Source organism: Rhinolophus sinicus, chromosome 14 (genome assembly GCF_057876585.1).
Source record: "Rhinolophus sinicus isolate RSI-liver-muscle chromosome 14, RSI-T2T, whole genome shotgun sequence".
Lineage (NCBI taxonomy): Eukaryota > Metazoa > Chordata > Mammalia > Chiroptera > Rhinolophidae > Rhinolophus > Rhinolophus sinicus.
In genome coordinates, this window is record NC_142514.1 from 120,137,315 (window position 1) to 120,155,905 (window position 18,591).

At 34.4% G+C, this 18,591-nt stretch overlaps 1 long non-coding RNA gene across 3 annotated transcripts in view; it reads left to right on the forward strand.

The window, feature by feature from the left end:
• The window catches only part of LOC141572197 (uncharacterized), an 831,933-nt gene that overhangs the window by 274,693 nt on the left and 538,649 nt on the right, over positions 1-18,591 (forward strand). The gene's annotated exons all lie outside the window — the stretch shown is intronic.

Here is an 18,591-nt window from a genome sequence, read left to right on the forward strand (position 1 = left end):
TGAAGTGGCTGCCTAGGCAATCAAAATTTAAGTGAGACTTTTAGATTATCAAAGGAAAACCAATGGTTAGAGCTTACATTAAAGTGAGTAGAGAATAGAAGGTAAGTACAGATTTAAAAGATATTTCGGTTATAATTCATGCAAGATTGACAAATTGTTAAATATAGCATGCAAATTGGAAGAGTTTAAATTTTGTAGAATATATTTATTTAGTTCACAGTTTCCTGCATAATTAAGTTATTCCTAGTCATCCTGATATTGAAATGACTTCCAGCAATACTAGTACCTCACATACTCTGCTGATTCAGTTATCATCAAAATGGGAAGATGGGAAGCCAGATGTGTTGTTCCAATATGCTTGGGTCTATGTGGGTGATAGCGAAGAAATAGATTTGCAATGCATGGAGCTGGAAGTTACTCTGAAAATTCTTCCTATCATCACATGTGTAAAATTATCAAGCAGTGGATGTGGTTTGCCATCAAAAGTGGAAATGTCACCACTTACAAATATACTTGATCATATAGAATATACAATTACAAGAAGTAATACATTTGTTTTCCTTTTTCAATCCACATGCAGTATGTATTAAGCAATCTGGTAAGATGTTTTAGGGCAGTTGAATAAAAGAAGTGAGAAAATATTGATTCTTGATTTGGACATGGAAAGGAAATTAAGAAATTTTTATTGGATAATGTACTAGATAATTAAAGAGAGAAAATTAGATTAACATGGTAGATTTTGAAAGCAGAATAAAGATAAGTGAAAATCAAGAGAAGTATTTTGACAGGTAGACACAAAATTTAAACAAAATAATGGATATCACTCATTTAGTAACACATTAAGAGGAAGAGATAAAGTTTGAATAGATAAAAAAACTTGTATTGTTTAATAATCAGATTAATTAAGAATATAGATCATATGGACACTTTGGAAACATTTTAAATATTTTGCTTATGTAAAACAAAATATATCTGACCCTTGAACAACAAAGGTTTGAGCTGTGTAGATCCACTTATATGCAGATTTTTTTTCAATAAGTACTAGAAATGTATTTTCACTTCCTTATGATGTTCTTAGTAACATTTTCTTTTCTCTAGCTTACTTTATTGTGGAATACAGTATATACTACATATATCAAACTATGTGTTAATCGACTGTTTATGTTATCAGTAAGGCTTTTGGTCAACAGTAGGCTCTTAGTTAATTTTAGGGGGAGTCAAAAGTTATAGTGGATTTTTAACTGTGTGGGCATTGGTGCCTCCTAACCCTTATGTAGTTCAAAGGTCAACAGTACTGGCATTGATGAAGGTAAGATAAAACTCAAATACATATACTAATACAATGAATACATTGACAATAAAGTGGTTAATGAATATCAATTCAAAAATGTTTAAGATAAGTATAAACAAAAGAAAACTTGAAATGCTTCAAAATCTTAAAGCTTGTATACAAAGCATTCTTTATTTTTCCAAGTTGACAATCCTAAAAATGTAACTGAGGTTGCCAATAAGTTATGAAGATGAAAGGACAATTTCTAAGCTATAAATTATAAAAAACACAATTTAATAAATCATAGTAGAGGCAAGAATCATCTTCCTTTTTTCCCTAAAAAAGATTTTATCACATTATTTTGTCAAAAACTGTATGGACAAAAATGTGGAGAAATACGTGTTTTTTTAATTGCCAGGTAATTAATTCAAATATTCTTTCACATTTTTTTATTTTGATATCAATAATGTTTGAAAAATGTATAATTGATCCAATACATTCTCATTATAAATAAATTTTCACTTTAAGGAATTTTAAATGTATTGATCTTCAAAATGGCCTCCACTTTTGCATTTGTATGACTGTAAGTCCCCAAATTTGGATTTGTCTCTGCTTATAATAAATATTCAATGAAAATTTGATATATGCATAATTTATTAAAATAGTTCTTTTGACACTTGGCAAGAATATTGTTCTCAGCTTTTGTGTGCAGCTTGGGGAGGAAGAGGGATAGAAAAATACATAAATTGATAAACGTTTTTCTTTGGTATGACTTAATGGTAAAATTATTGTTGTCTATGATTTGATTTTTGAGATGTTAATTCATTATAAATAACTCTTCTATATTTATATTATAAAGTGACTCTATGTCACAGTGACTTTCCTGTAAAAGAGGTGTGCAAGTTATAATTTTCAAGAAAATCCAAAGGCTTAGAAGAAATGTGTAGGTTACCTGGATATTGTTGGAAATTAATACTTGATAGTATGTATACTCGATGTAGCTTGCTTTGTTTTTCACTTTAAAATATTTCTTGAAGAATAACTTACATAAATAAAGTTGCAAAAATTGATCATATATATATATATATATATATATATATATATATATATCTCCAAACAGTTTTCACACTTATAATTGAACCCCAAAGGTAATTGGTATTTTAACTTTTATCAAAAATTAATTTGCTTCTTATATTAAACTAGCCTTTTACTACCAGTTCTAGGAGAGATATATTCCATGTCTGCCTTACTACTGGTTTCCCAGTAACTCAGTAATTATTAGTAAAATTAAATTATCAATGACTGATTTTTCACACATAGCAATTAATTAGTTTTTGCTTTAAAAGATCTTATATAATAGATTAGTTCTCTCTAGCTTACACGTGCTTTTGTGTCTCTAGGGCTGTTATTTATATGAGTATGTGTTTGTGTGTGTATGGGAGCATGCTGTAAATGTGTGAGTGTGTCTGTGCATACATGAACTGGTACTCAGAAAATTTTCTCAAGTTGAAGGGTCTGTTGAAAGCAGAAAGAAGAAAGAAATGCAATATATCTATTGGTCTTACTTAGTTCTTCTAAGTATAATTCTTTGACAGAATAGTTATAAATGTTAATTCCTTCAGATCAATGCAGGAAAACTTTTTTGAAAAGGTCAGTTTATAAGTAATTTTAGAAATGTGAGAGAGTTAGGGAGGAAAGGAAATGGAAAGAGGTAAACATTCAAATTGGGTGAAGGGAAATATCCCAAATAAAGTTAATAGGATAAATAAATTATATAGTGTAAGCATGTATTTGGTGAACAGTTACGGGTTGGGGAAAGAGAAAGAAGAAGGGAATACAAAAGAACCTAAATCAAGAAACCAGATAAAAGACAATTTGATATGTTTATACCAATGTGGATCAGAATCAAGAGCTAAGGAGACACTACATCAGTGGAAAACAACAACCAGATAATGGAGATTTTTCACTATTGGGGTGGATAAAATTATTTTACCAAGTTGGTAAGAAAACAAAACTATAGATTTTTGAGTTGTATTTGCTTTGTCTGGGAATTCTAATTTCTGGTGTTTCAAACAAATATTTGAGTGTTTCCCTCTGACAGACTGGTTTTGTTTTGTTTACATTTTTGTTTTGGTGTTTGATGTCAAATAAATGCTCTCAACACAATATTTTAATCCAAAGCACAGTGTAGCACCATCTTTTTATTTTATGTTTCCCTGAAACACCTAAATTATTACATTTTGCTGTAGGATCCCCAGTTTTTTACTGCAATCAGTAGTCAATCTGAGGTATCTCCTTCAGGGAAATGCTGTTTTTTCTTGTTTTCTTGCTGACCCAACAGTTCTTACTTGCAACTTTAAGCCATAACATAAATAAGAATCACAGGAGACTGATTAAATATAGATGCTCCTCATTAACAAATTATAATATTTAACCTTATCTTTTTAAACCAAAAGGAAGTAAAAAGCATTATCTCATTCTTTATCTTACAGAATGACTATTTTTCAGGGATGCTTTGTGGAGTTGGATTTCCAATTAACTCTTGAGAAGGTGGCATGAAAGTTTATTCCAATGATTTTTAATTCAAGGGATGATTGGCTTTGATTAAATTCCTATAAATTCCTAATTTGGTCACTTGGGCAAATTACTTTACTTCTTAAGCATCTTCATCTATGAAGTAGAGATAGTAGCAATAGCAACTTCATGGATTTCAGAGATTATTTATTGAAGTAATCAATGCAGTGCTGTTGAAAACAGCTCTTCTCAGGTCACTTCCATCAGATGCCCTTATTCCATTTGGTATTATAGCGTTTTTCATGTTTTGTCTCCGAAAAGTTTTCTCTTCGTTTTATTTCCTTTTATGAGCAATCGATTCTCAGATTACTTAAAATCCTGTACAAAAAACCAGTCTTCTGAAATTGTAGATATACCCATCTGACACTATGCAAGCACAGCTTGTAAATTGCAGCAGTGCTGTTGATTTTTGCATTCAGGCTGGCTTGCTACACAGACCTTTATCTTCTTTAACTTTCTTGGTGCACAGAAAAATACTATAGTCTGTTTCAAATGAGAGATCTATGACTTCCTTAGTGTCAATTTGAATAAATTTGCACCCAATGTTCCTGAGACTACCGTTCAGATCATTCACTAAAATGGCTAGTCTATCATAGTTAACTTCCAGCAGTCTCAGAACTATATGCATAATAGCAAAATTTAAACTTATCTCTTCAGATATTTAGACCTTGGGCAGACATATTATCCACAAAGTTTATGGAGTGTACCTTGATGGAGAGGGGAAGCAATTGGTGTCATTATCTGGACTCCTGGGAAGGCTTCAGGAGTGCTCCAGAAATGTAATAAATCAAGACACTCACGCCTTTAAATTATGCAAATATCTATATTTTTTCTACCTCAAGGATCTTTATACTTTTGAGATATTTTTGAGAACCAGCATTACTTTATTTGGTACTTACCAGCACATAATTATTTGATAATTATTAAAATTTCTTACACAAATAGTACATGTGCATATTTACAGAAAATTGTTTTCCATTATGCATGGTCTTCTATCATGAGCTACCAACATCTCTTGCATATTTTGTGGGAAAAAGAGGGCAAATTAAATAACTGTCATGTAATGGTTTACTCATGTAATGGTTTACCATCTACTTCAACCTTAAAACCTTTCAATAATTTTTTCATTGTTTTTAAGATAAAGACCAATATACTTAAATTTCCCATAAGGTAATTGAACTCTACTTCTCTAGCCTCCCTTTTCACAACACTCTCTTCCTAGCTTCAACTGAAGAAGTTTCCATTCATTTATTTCTTCTTCTCTTTTACCATAGAATCTTTGCTCATGTTGCCTGTTGGCACAGAAATAACCTCACTCCCCCATCTGCATGTCTTCACCTAGTTAAATTCTAAAAATTCAGTAACATAGAGATCTATCATTTAAGCCCTTTCTGAACTAAAGTTTGGTCAAGTTTGTCCTAACAAACTTCCATTTAAAAACCTTTGTTTTTCTTTGGAACACATGGCTCAATCTTATTATTTACTTGTTGTTTTATTTATTTATTTGCTTACTGTTTTCGACCTCTGACCAAGTCACAAACTCCATGAGAATGGGCACTATTCTTTTGTTCCATATTTTATCCCCTGAGCCTGGCACTGTGATAAGCATGATTATGGTTACAGAATGGTGCTAACTTTGGAAGTCAATGGTCACGTACTATTGGCCGCTTTCCTCAACCCATAGGCATGGTGGGGATGACAACTAATTAAACATTTGTACCCAATCTTTTATGAAACAATCTATGAGGAATAGAATAGTGACCTTACTCTTGACTACATAGGAGAGAAAAATGTTCCCTTATTCCCTTTTAGGTTTTATGGCTAATATAATAATTAAGTTGATGATAGACAGATTACCAGGAAAAATTTATTTTGTGCATACAGGAACCCCAAAGACAGGAGACTCAAAGACTTATATGCCATCCTGTGCTAAAAAGAAGGGAGTAGGGATCTGGGGCTTCAAAAGGGAGTAAGACAAATTACAGAAAGAAGACGATAGCAGATATTTGGTAAACTAACATTTGCCATATCATGAGGATAAGTCTTTCTGATATAAAAACATTGGTATTAGCTATTTTCCTGGTATAGGGCCTCTACCTAAATTATTTTAGGCAAATAAGAGAGAGTTAAGCAAAACAAAATAAAACAAACAAACAAACAAATAAAAACCTTTCCCTGAGTCTGCTATGTCTTAAATGCCTTCAGCTCAAAATGACCCACATGCCAAAGTGGCACTGTTTGGGGTGGCTGATTCTGCACCCCCCCAACTGCCAATGTGACAGATCTAGGATGACTATCTAATATTTAAAATTAAGAACTGAATTTGAATTGGTGCTTTTTTGATAGGGTTCACGTAGATAGTAAAGTTTTCTATTCTCAATAGAGTTCTTGGGATGTTTTAAATATTGGAAGAAATAAAATTTAAGACTCCAAAATAACTGATGGTGACAAAATCAGAGGCACACAATCTAGTAAAATGAATTACTACCATTTTCAGTCTTGCCTTGTAATTCTTTTTTTTTTTTTTTTCTATCCTTGAGACCCAGTATGTTACCAGATGAACAGCCATAGGTATAACAATACAGTATTATTTGATATTGGTTGGTTTGATAAATAGTGGGGAACTGTTTGAGCTGATGATAAACTCAGGATATCATGGGATCCCTGATTTGGGGTGAGGGTGGAATGTGAGTTTGTCTTCTAAAGTGACCACTTCTTAGATCGGTCTAGATTGGGTAATAAAACTTTTGACTCTATTTGACCTATTGGCTATTTTGGTCTACAAATTTTTTACAGATAACTTATTTGAATTCCATGTTGTCAAGATATTCTTCAGTAGTTCAGATTCATAATCACACCTGATTATATTACAAAATTTCAAATATAATTCCCAAGCATCTACCTGTGATTATTATTATTAATTATCAATTTCTAAAAATAACAATGGTGATAGCCAGTCCTATATATTGAAAACTTTCTTTTTTATTTTGCTATATGCTATGCTCAGTAACTTATATTGGTTATTTAACGTTATTTAATTATTTGAGAACATCTCTGTGGTATATATTTAAGATAATCAAATAATAGGTCCCTTAAGAGTACTTACTGAAATTATGAATAAATATGAAAACTAGCACTTTTATTCTAGCTCTTATGCAACTAGTGCAATCCCTCTTTTGACAAAGAGGATTACTCTAAAAAACACAAAATCATTTCAAAGCTTTTTCATGTTCAAAAGGAGCAAGCTAGATTTATAATTGTCTGTTTATTTATTTAGAGTTTTTATTAAAAATAGCTAACATAAAATATTGTATTAGTTTCAGGTATACAACATAGTTGCATTCAACATTTATATACCTAAAGAAGTGATCACTATGGTAAGTGCAGCAACAATCTGGCACTATACCAATATTATTGATGATATTTCATATGCTGTACATTACATTCCCATGAGTTATTTGTTTTATAACTGGAAATTTGGACTTTTTATTCTCCTTCACCTTTTCCCCCTTTAAATTTTTTTTTCAGTTACAGTTGACATTCAATATTATTTTATATTAATCTCAGGTGAACAGCATAGTGGTTAGACATTTATATAATTGAAGAAGTGAACTTCCTGACTAGTATCCATCTGGCACTATACATAGTTATTACCATATCATTAACTATATTCCCTATGCTTTCCTTTATGTCCTTACAACTATTTTGTAACCATTAATTTGTACTTCTTAATACCTTCATCTTTTTCTCCCTGTCCCCCGACCCCCTCCCAGCTATCAGCCTGATAAATCTTGGACCCAGCTGATCCTTTACATAGTCATTACATTATTGACTATATTCCTTTGCCAATTGACTATATTCTTATGGCCAATCTCCTTCTGGTATCCCTATGATGCTAATGTTGGTGTGGGGACAGAGCCCCAGAGTGTAGTTTACAGGCTCTCAGCCTCACGTGGAGGGGTGCTGGCTCGGGTAGTAGATGGCCGTCAGCTGTGGCTGATTGGCCGTCAGCTGTAGCCAATTAGCCAATTGGCTGCTAATATAACTGTTGGGGCTACGGAGGAGAGCCGAGGAGAGCCAAGGAGAGTAGAGCAGAGTTGAGGGGAGTGGAGGAGAGTCGTGGGTCGGTTGGCAGAAAAGCGGACAGTAGGTTGCAAGTCCGGTGAACCCAGTCTCCAGTGAGACCATAGTGGTATGACTCCCCTATCTATGGCTCCGTGGGTGTGGGGGCAGAGCCCCAGAAAGTAGTTTACAGGCTCTCGGCCTCACGTGGAGGGCTGCTGGCTCGGGTAGTAGATGGCCATCAGCTGGGGCTGGTTGGCCATCAGCTGTAGCCATTGAGCCATTAGCCACTAATATAACTTTTGCGACTACGAAGGAGAGCCGAGGAGAGTGGAGGAGAGTGAAAGACAAAACGGACAGCAGGTCACACGTCCAGTGAACCCAGCCTCCAGTGAGACCGTAGTGGTATGACTCCCCACCTATGGCTCCATGGGTGTTCCTTTTTGGCCTCACCATATCCTGCGTTCTTGTATGGGGAGCGTGAGCAGAGACCCCGCCTATCACCCTGCACGACACATGGCGCAGCGAGCAGGGTCTCCCGCGTGACAGTGGGTGTTCCTTTTTGGCCTCACCATATCCTGCGTTCTTGTGTGGGTAGCGGAAGCAGAGAACCCGCAGGCCACCCGGCATGACAAATGGCGCAGCAAGCAGGGTCTCCTGCACGACAGTTGGTATGCTTGATGTTGTCCCAGAGAGGCTCCTTAAACTATCCTAATTTTATTGGATTCTTTTTGCCATTCTGTTTGGGTGTTTTCTGCTGCTGTGTCTTCTAAATAGCTGATTTGATCCTCTATTTCATCTAGTCTACTATTGATTCCCTCTAATGTATTCTTCATTTCACTTGTTGTATAATTTATTTCTGATTGGTTCTTTTTCATGTTTTCTATCACCATTTTTATGTTTCTTACCTCTTTGTTACTGCCCTAGTGCTGGAACTCAGAGCTAGTGAGTCCATTAGCAAGTAAGTTTGTGGATGGGCCTCTTAACAGGAGTGTCTGGGACTGCAGCCACTCTTGTCTCACTCAGCCACAATCTCCACAGGTTTTCATAGCCAGCTTGAAGGGCACCAGGGACATATGGGGAGGAAGTGAATTGTATGGCCTCAGGGTGAGGGCTGGAGGGGTAGCTGGTATCAATGTCAAGTTTAAGAATCTATATTTGCCACTACCATGTGCACCCAAGTCAAAAAGTTGGAGCCTCCTTTAATTGCCACATTTTTTTTTTAAACAATCCACATTTATTTAAATTTAATCAGTGACTGGGTATATAATATTTTCTTTTTTTAATCTAAATTCTAGTTGTACTACACTAGTAACTTTAAAAGATAGAGACAGCTATTTTTATGTATTCTTAACTTTTGTAAATGTAAACCTTGATATTGATCATAAAACTCTTCTAGAAAATTTGTCATTTTATTTCTGTTTCTGCTCCATGGGAATAGGCTGCTATCATATTTATTATTTCATTGCTAGTGTTTCTCATAATAACTAGCTATCAGAAGGTACTTAGCAATCATTCTCTGAGTAAATCAATAGTTGAATAACTAAATTTTTTTCAAGTTCAGTCTCTGAAAATATCTGACAACTTTTATGCTCCCCTTCCCCCTATGAATCATATTTCTCCACTCTAGCTTAAATACAGAAGGTGCCAAAAATATGTATACACATTTTAAGAGATGTTGTCTTAAAACGTATATACATTTTTCAGCACCCTCTGTATACTTGTTTGTTTTAATCATCATCATATGAAGGCAAGATTTAATTGAAAGTATATTGGAAACAGACTTTGGCTAAACTCAGAAATTTACAACATAACTTAAAGTAAACCAGTAGACATTTCTCAAAATGTCAGGAGTGTTTGTAAACTGTAAAGTTCTATGAAATACATTAACATTTATTAAAACTTTGCTATCTATATAATGCTATGTACACTGCATCACACACTTTACATCTATGATGTGGAACGGGCTAGAACCAAACACACATGTGACCATTAAAAATCAGGAGGGTATCTTGATTGTGAAAATTTCCCCTGAAGAGCAAGGGGTCCCAATCCCACATCAAGATCTACAGGCTAGGGTTCCAGTGCCAGGGAGAGAAATCCCCACTTTTGGCTGTGAAAACCAGGGGAGATTGTGGCTGAGTGAGACAAAAGTGGCTGTAGTCCCAGGCACTCCTCTTAATGGGCCTATGCACAAACTTGCTGATGAACTCACTATCTCTGAGCTCCAGCACTAGGGCAGCAACTTAAAAGGCACTGGGAAATATGGGGAGGAAGTGAATTTTCTGGCCTCAGGGTGAGGGCTGGAGGGGAAGCTTTTTCCCAGACAGAAGAGCTGGTAGAAAGCATGGTTTGTTTATTGAGACCTCCCCACTCCCAGCATGTGAATGGCTGCCATATCTGAGTCTCCATCAATCTAGCTAGCACCATTTGCCCTGCCATGGTGATTCCCTGAGTCCCTACCCCACCCAACTTTCAGGCACACCCAAACCACTTCCAGGGGCTTTTCCATAAAAAACAGGCTGTCTTGGCTTATGCTTTGGACTTTCCTAAATTCTCTCAAAGTTTCACTAAACCTAAAGAAGCAGCATCTAGTTTCGGCATTCCTCATACCTCTTGCTGAGCAGCCAAAAATCTGGCACAAGTGATAGCCAGCCTCAGTTCAGCCTGAGGAACCTCCATGCCCAGCATGGGTGGTGGCCATCTGCAAATAGCCTTGCAGCTCATGCCACGTTGCACCAGGTAGCACACAAGCTGCTGCTGAACTCTTTACCTAACCTTAGGTAAAAAATATTTTCTTCTAAAAGTTTTATAGTTCCATGGTTTCTATTTATAGATATGGTTCATTTCAGTTAATATTTCTATAATAAAAATATTGGTAAATATTTGTTCAAGTCATTGGTCTTTTAGTAGCATAAGAATGTCCAATCATTCCAACCTAATTTGTTAAAAGATTATTCTTTCTAAATTCAATTTCTTTTCTTACTTTCTCAAAAATAAAATGGATGTGTTTGCATGAGTCTATTTCTGAATTCCCTATTATGTTTCATTGATTTATGTGTATAGTCCTTTGCTAACAATACCACACTGTCTCAATTACTGCAGCTTAATAGTAAATCTTAAAACCAGATACTGTGATCTCTTCAACTGTGTTTGTCTTTCTCAAAATTGTTTAATATGTTCTAGTTCTTTTGCCTTCCACATAAATTTTAGAATCCATTGACAATATATGAAAATGCCCTGCTGGAATTTTGATTGGAACTGGATTAAACCTATAGATTATATTATGGGAGAATTGACATATTAAATATTTTGAAGCTTCTGATCCATAACAGAAATATGTATCTACAATTATTTAGGTCTTATTTCATACCTTTCATCAGTATTTTATTGTCAAATAATGTTGACCTTGAACAGAGATAGTAAAATGAATTTATTCAAGAACGACAGAAAATGCAATTTGGGACATGCAGTCAAATGGCAAAGGAGAAGTGCTTTGTTTTGGACTGGGGAGGAGCTGTTGTATATAAAAAGTATACTGGTGGAAACAAAGTTCAAAGTATATATATACTTTGAACAGGAGGGATACCACTTTACTAAGACAGTGGTCTCCCATTGATTGAGCTGCTACTGGGCAAAGAGGAATCTTTCCTTTCTCCTGCTGTCTTAGTAAAGTGGTATCACTCCTGTCAGAGATGCATGGTATGTCTCTCCCTGTCAGGGTGTGTAGTGTGTGTTAGATGACATATGCATGAGAGTTCTCTCTTCTAACGAACTGACTCCATTTTAAATGAGGTTCTTGTTTAGTAATTTTCAGTTTGGTAGTTTTCATCATATAGATATTATATATGTTTTATTAGATTTATACTTAAATATTTTATATTTGGAGCTATCATGAATGATATTTTTCCCTAAATTTAGTTTTCAATAGCCCATTGATATTATATAGTAATATGTTTTTGTGTGGAGAGTTGTATGTTTTGGAATACTGTAAAATTTATTTATTAGTTCTAGGATCTTTGTTGTAGATTTTCTGGGGTTTCTATATAGACAATCTTATTGTCCACAGGTAAGTTCCGATTTACTTCCTCATTTGCATTCTGTATGCCTTTTATTCCTTTTTTCTTGACTTATTTCATTACTAGGATTTGATAGTGATGTAGAAGAGCAGTAGAGAGTGTGAATAGCTTTGCCTTATTTCAGAACATAGAGACAAAACATTCAGTCTCTTTCACCATTAAGCATGGTGTTAGCTATAGTCATTTGTTTTTTAGATGCCCATTATCAAATTGAAGATTTTCTTTAGTTGGCTAATTTGCAGAGGTTTTCTTTCGTGTTTTTGTTTGTTTGTTTGTTTGTTTGTTTAAAATCAGGAATGGATTTTTAATTTTATCAAATGTCTTTTGTTTGATCAAGTGACATGATCTTGTGAATTTCATTTTTAGACTGTTGATATGGTAAAATACATTGATTTTTAAAATATTGAATCACTTTGCATTGCTGGAATAAATCGTAATTTGTGGTGGCATATTATTATTTGGATATATATTGCTGGATTTGATTTGCTAATATATTTTGGTGAAGATTTTTGCAACTCTATTCAACAGGCTGACTGGTCTGTGGTTTTCTTTCTCATTCATTTATTTATTTTTGGTAATGTTTTCTGGTTTTAGTATTAGGGTAATGCTGGCTTTATAGTTTGAGGTAGGAAGATCCCCTCTCCTATTTTACAGAGGGATGGTATAAAATTAATGGTATTTCTTCAAATCTTTAATTCACCAGAGAAACGCAAACTGGAGATTTCATTATTTACAAAGGATTTTAGCCTACACATTCAATTTATTTTATAGTTACAGAACTATTCAGTTTATCTATTCTATCCTGAGTGAAATTTGGTAGTTTGTGGTTGTTATGGGCTGAATTGTGTTGTCCTTCCCAAATTCATATGTTGAAACCACAGTACCTCAGAATGTGGCTGTATTTGGGAAAAGGGCCTTTAAAGATATAATTAAGGTAAAATGAGGCCTTTAGAGTAGACCCAAACCCATTCTGACCAGTGTCCTTATAAGAGAAGGAAGTTTGGATGCACAGAGATACACCAGGAATGCATACATAGAGGAAAGACCATGAGAGGATACAGAAACAAACAAACAAACACAAACAACAACAACGACAAAAAACAAGCACATACACAAAAAAACAGTCATATTCAAGCCCAAGAGAAAGTCCTCCAAAGAAACGAATCTGTCAAAACCTTGATTTTGGACTGCTAGCATCCAAAACTGTGAGAAAATATGTTTCTGTTATTAAAGTCACTCAGTCTGCAGTATTTCAATACAGCACCCCTAAGCTAACCATAACAAGGTTTTGAAAGAATTGATCTATTTTATCCAAAAGCTGTATTAAAATTATGCTGATGGTAACAACGTTGAGCACCTCTTGTATTTGCAGAAGTCAAATGTGACTTTTATTCATCTTCTGTTATCAGTATATATTGAGCATTACAATTTTAAGATTTTTTTCCTTTCTTAAAATGTGTATACTTTTTTGCCATATATATATATATAGTGATCAAAAAATTATGACAGTAAAAGACACATTTCCATTAATCCCCCTCAAAAGACTCCCCCTTGCTTCGAACATATTTATCCCATCATTATTATCACTTTCTGAAGCAGTTCTAGAAGCACTGGAGTTGTCATATATGGCCTTTATTATGTTGAGGTACATTCACGCTGTATTCATTTTGTGGACTGTTTTTTAATCATAAATGGAAGTTAAATTTTGTCAAATGCTTTCTCTGCATCTCTTGAGATATGGTTTTTGTCCTTCATTTTATTAATGTGTTATATCACATTAATTGATTTGCAGATGTTATACCATTCTTACATCTGTGAAATGAATTTCATTCAATCATTGTGTATTATACCCTCTTTATGTACTGCTGAATTCAGTTTGCTAACATTATACTGAGGATTTTTGCATCTATGTTCATCAGGGAAATAGGCCTGTAATTTTTTTTTATTTTTTATTTTTGTCATCCTTGTATAGTTTTGTTCAGGGTAATACTGGCCTCAGTGAATGAGTTTGGAATGCTTTTTTCATCTTTAATTTTTTGGAGAGTTTGAGAAAGATTGCTACAAGGTTTTCTTCACGTGTGGTAGAATTCACCAGTGAAGCCATCTGGTCCTGGACTTTTGTTGGGAGGTTTGGATTACTGATTTGATATCCATATAACAATTGATCAGTTCAGATTTTCTATTTCTTCATGATTTCATCTTGGTAGGTATGGAGAAGCTGGGATTATGTTTCTAGAAATGGAATGTTTAATTTCTTTTAGGTTATGGCATTTGGTGGCGTATAATTATTCATTATAATCTCTATGATCCCATGTATTTATGTAGCATCAGTTGCAGTATCTCCTCTTTAACTTTGAATATTATTTATTTGACTACTTTCTCTTGTTTCTACCTTCTGAATCTTGATAGCATTGTCCTTTGTTGGAAATGAACTGTTATCTCTCAGCATGGCCTGAATTCTTGTCTCACAAACTGTTGTGATTGTCAAAAGTGCCTTAATGGCTCTCAGTATTTGAGGGTGTGCCAATATATTGTTAGTATCCCAAAGGGAAAGATCTCAGTAAGCACCTAGACAGAGGCTGATTGGAAGTCCGACCTTCTGGCAGCAGTTTTTGAAGTTATCAAATAAGTGTCTATCAGGGAAGTACTGGGAGATTGGCATTTCTCTTTTTTTCCCCCTTTTTACTGATTCCTAGGATAGCCACAGTAAGGTGTCAGCCCCTTAAGAACTATTTCTTTGTTTGCTGTAGTCTAATGGGTCTCATGAATGCAAATCCCATTGGTTTTTAGAACTAGGTGCTCTTGGGGCTCTTCACTCAGGTGGAAGTCTGAAAAGTTGACATGCTAGATGTTAAGTACAAACCCTCCCAGGGAGAAGCCAGAAGTACTGTATTTCCCCGAAAATAAGACCAGGTCTTATATTAATTTTTGCTCCAAAAGATGCATTAGGGCGTATTTAAAGGGGATGTCTTCTTTTTTCGTATACAACAATCTACATTCATTCAAATACAGTCATGCCATCTTTTTCTGGAACATCGTCATAATGTACTAAATGGGTCTGTCTGGCTGATGATCTTAACTGGGGCTTATTTTCGGGGAAACATGGTATTAGCTCCCTCCAATTATATATTGCTGTGCTAGGGATGGAGTTTATGGTGAGAGTTTGTCTCAGGCTTTTCTAACCATTTCAATGTGTGTGTTTTCCCATTTGCCTGATGTGTAGGAGGAGTCACTCAGTCACTCAGCTGACTGCTCTGGATTTCTTTTTTTTCTTTTTTCTTTTTTAAGAAAATTATTCTATGTGTAGGTGTAGATTTGGTATGTCCTTGAGGAAATGTGAATTCAGGAGTCTATGTCACCATCATCTTGGATGAAATACTCCTCTACCACTTTCTGTTTATTTTTAATTCACTCTCTTTCTCTTTTTGTCTCTCTCTCTCTCTCTCACCTTTCCTAATAACTTCTGGATTATTTGAACACTTTTTAGTGTTCAATGTGTATATATATATATATATATATATATGTATATACATATACATATACATATATATATATATATATATATATATATATATATATTACTATATGAACATGCATAATATTTTCCGTTGTTGTTCTATATATATAACAGTTACCTAACTACATAAAAACTGTACCACTATTTATGTTGCTTATCTTCCTCTATGTGGCAATTGTATGTTTTAAATCTATACGTATTAAAAATCTCATTTGACAATATTTTGAGTTTTACTTTCAACTTTCAAACAGATTTTGGAGAATGCCAGAGAAGAATAGTTTATTCTATTTGTCCACATATTTACTGCCACTCTTGTTTTCTCTTCATTACTTATGTTTTCAGCTTCTTTTGATATCACTTGTGTCTCTTGAAACTTCCTTTCGGAATTCTGATGTTTTGCTGGCAACAAATTTCTTAATTTTCCTTAATCTTAGAATGTCTTTTATTTCTTTTATTCATGAGGCATATTTAAACATTTTCTAGATTTATGGAATGGCAGTTCTTTCCTTTTAGCAATTAAAAAAGCCTGTGCCATTTACTCTTACCTCCATTACTTCTAAAGATAAATCTGCAATAATTCTCTCACTTTATTTATTTATTTATTTTTTATAGGTAGCACATCTCTTTTCTCTGATTACTTTGAAGGGTTATTTTCTGACTTGTATTTTTTGCAGTTTCCTTATGATGTGTCTTAGCATGAATAATTGGATTTATCTTCTTTGGGGTTTCCTGAGCTTTTTGAATTGCATGTTTGCCACTAAAATTGGGAAGTTTTCAGTCATTATTTCTTGAACTATTTTTGGCAGTATAAATTCTTTCTCCTTTTTTTTGGGGGGTGGGGGGGCATCATACAGCAGATTTCCTTATCATCCAACCATCCCTGAGGCAGTCCTCTATTTATTTTTTTACTATTTTCTTTTCTTTTTCTTTCTTTTTTTTTTTCACAGAATCAATACACTCTACTGATTTACCTCAGGTTTACTGACTTCTACCACCTGTATTGTGCCATTGAGTCAGTCCAGGTTTTCTTTCTCTTTTTAATATTTTTAGTTATATTTTTCAGTGCTAATTTTTAAAAAATTTATTGGGGTGACATTTGTTAGTAAAATTACATGGATTTCAGATGTACAATTCTGTATTACATCATCTATAAATCCCATTGTGTGTCCACCACCCGGAGTCAGTTCTCCTTCCATCACCATATATTTGATCCCCCTTACCCTCATCTCCCAACTCCCACCCCCCTTACTCTCTGGTAACCACTAAACTACTGTCTGTGTCTATGAAATTTTGTTTATCATTTGTTTGTCTTGTTCTTTTCTTGTTTTTGGTTTATATACCACATATCAGTGAAATCATATGGTTCTCTGCTTTTTCTGTCTGAATTATTTCGCTTAGCATTATACTCTCAAGATCCATCCATGTTGTCACAAATGGTCCTATATCATCTTTTCTTAATACTGAATAGTATTGCATTGTGTATATATACCACAACTTCTTTATCTATTTATCTATCGAAGGACATTTTGGTTGTTTCCATGTCTTGGCCACCGTAAACAAAGCTGCAATGAACATTGGAGCACACGTGTCTCTATGTATAAATGTTTTCAGATTTTGGGTTAGAAACCCAGGAGTGGGATTGCTGGGTCATATGGTAGTTCTATTCATAATTTTTTGAGGAAACTCCACACTGCCTTCCTTAACAACTGCACCAGTCTGCATTCCCACCAACAGCGTATGAGGGTTCCTTTTTCTCCACAGCTCTCAAATACTTGTTACTATTTGTCCTGCTGATGATAGCCATTCTGACTGGGGTGAGGTGATATCTCATTGTGGTTTTTATTTGCATTTCTCTGATGATTAGTGATGTTGAGCATTTTTTCATATGTCTATTTGCCATTTGTATGTCCTCTTTGGAGAAATGTCTCTTCAGGTCGTCTGTCCATTTTTCAATTGGGTTGTTTGGTTTTATTGTTGTTGAGTTTCATGAGGTCCTTGTGTATTTTTTATATTAGCCCCTTATCGGAGGCACTGTTTGCAAAAATCTTCTCCCATTCAGTTGGTTGCCTCTTTATTTTGTCGATGGTTTCTTTTGCTGTGCAGAAGCTTTTAAGTTTCATATAGTCCCATTCGTTTATTTTAGCTTTTACTTCCCTTGCCTTTGGAGTCAAATTCATAAAATGCTCTTTGAACCCAAGGTCCATAAGTTTAGTGCCTACGTTTTCTTCTATGCAGTTTATTGTGTCAGTTCTTATGCTTAAGTTGTTAATCCATTTTGAATTAATTTTGGTACATGGTGACAGATAGCAGTCCAGTTTCATTCTTTTGCACATGGCTATGAAATTCTCCCAGCACTATTTATTGAAGAGGCTGTATTTTCTTCATTGTATGTTTTTGGCTTCTTTGTCAAAAATTATCTGTCCATATTTATGTGATTTTAGTTCTGGATTCTCAATTCTATTACATTGGTCTATATGTCTGTTTTTCTGCCAATACCATGCTGTTTTGATTATTGTAGCCCTGTAGTACAAGCTAAAGTCAGGGAGTATGATACCTCCAGTATTGTTCTTTTTTCTTAAGATTGCTTTGGCTATTCAGGGTCTTTTGTGGTTCCAAACAAATCTGATGGTTTTTTTGTTCTATTTCTTTAAAAAAATGCCATTGGGATTTTGATGGGGATTGCATTAAATCTTCATATTGCTTTGGGTAATATGGCCATTTTAACTATGTTGATTCTTCCAATCTGTGAACATGGAATATCTTTCCATTTCTTTGTGTCTTCTTCAATTTCTTTTTAAAATGTCTTATAGTTTTCAGACCTATAGTTTCTAGGTCTTTCACATCCTTGGTTAAGTTCATTCCTAGGTATTTTATTTTTTTTGCTACAATTGCAAAAGGAATTGTTTTTTATATTTCTTTTTTCTGAGATATCATTGTTAGTATATAGGAATGCAACGGACTTTTGTACATTGATTTTGTAGCCAGCAACTTTACTGTATTTGTTGATTGTTTACAATAGCTTTTTGGTGGAGTCTCTAGGGTTTTCTAAATATAGCATCATCTCATCTGAAAAGAGTGACAATTTAACT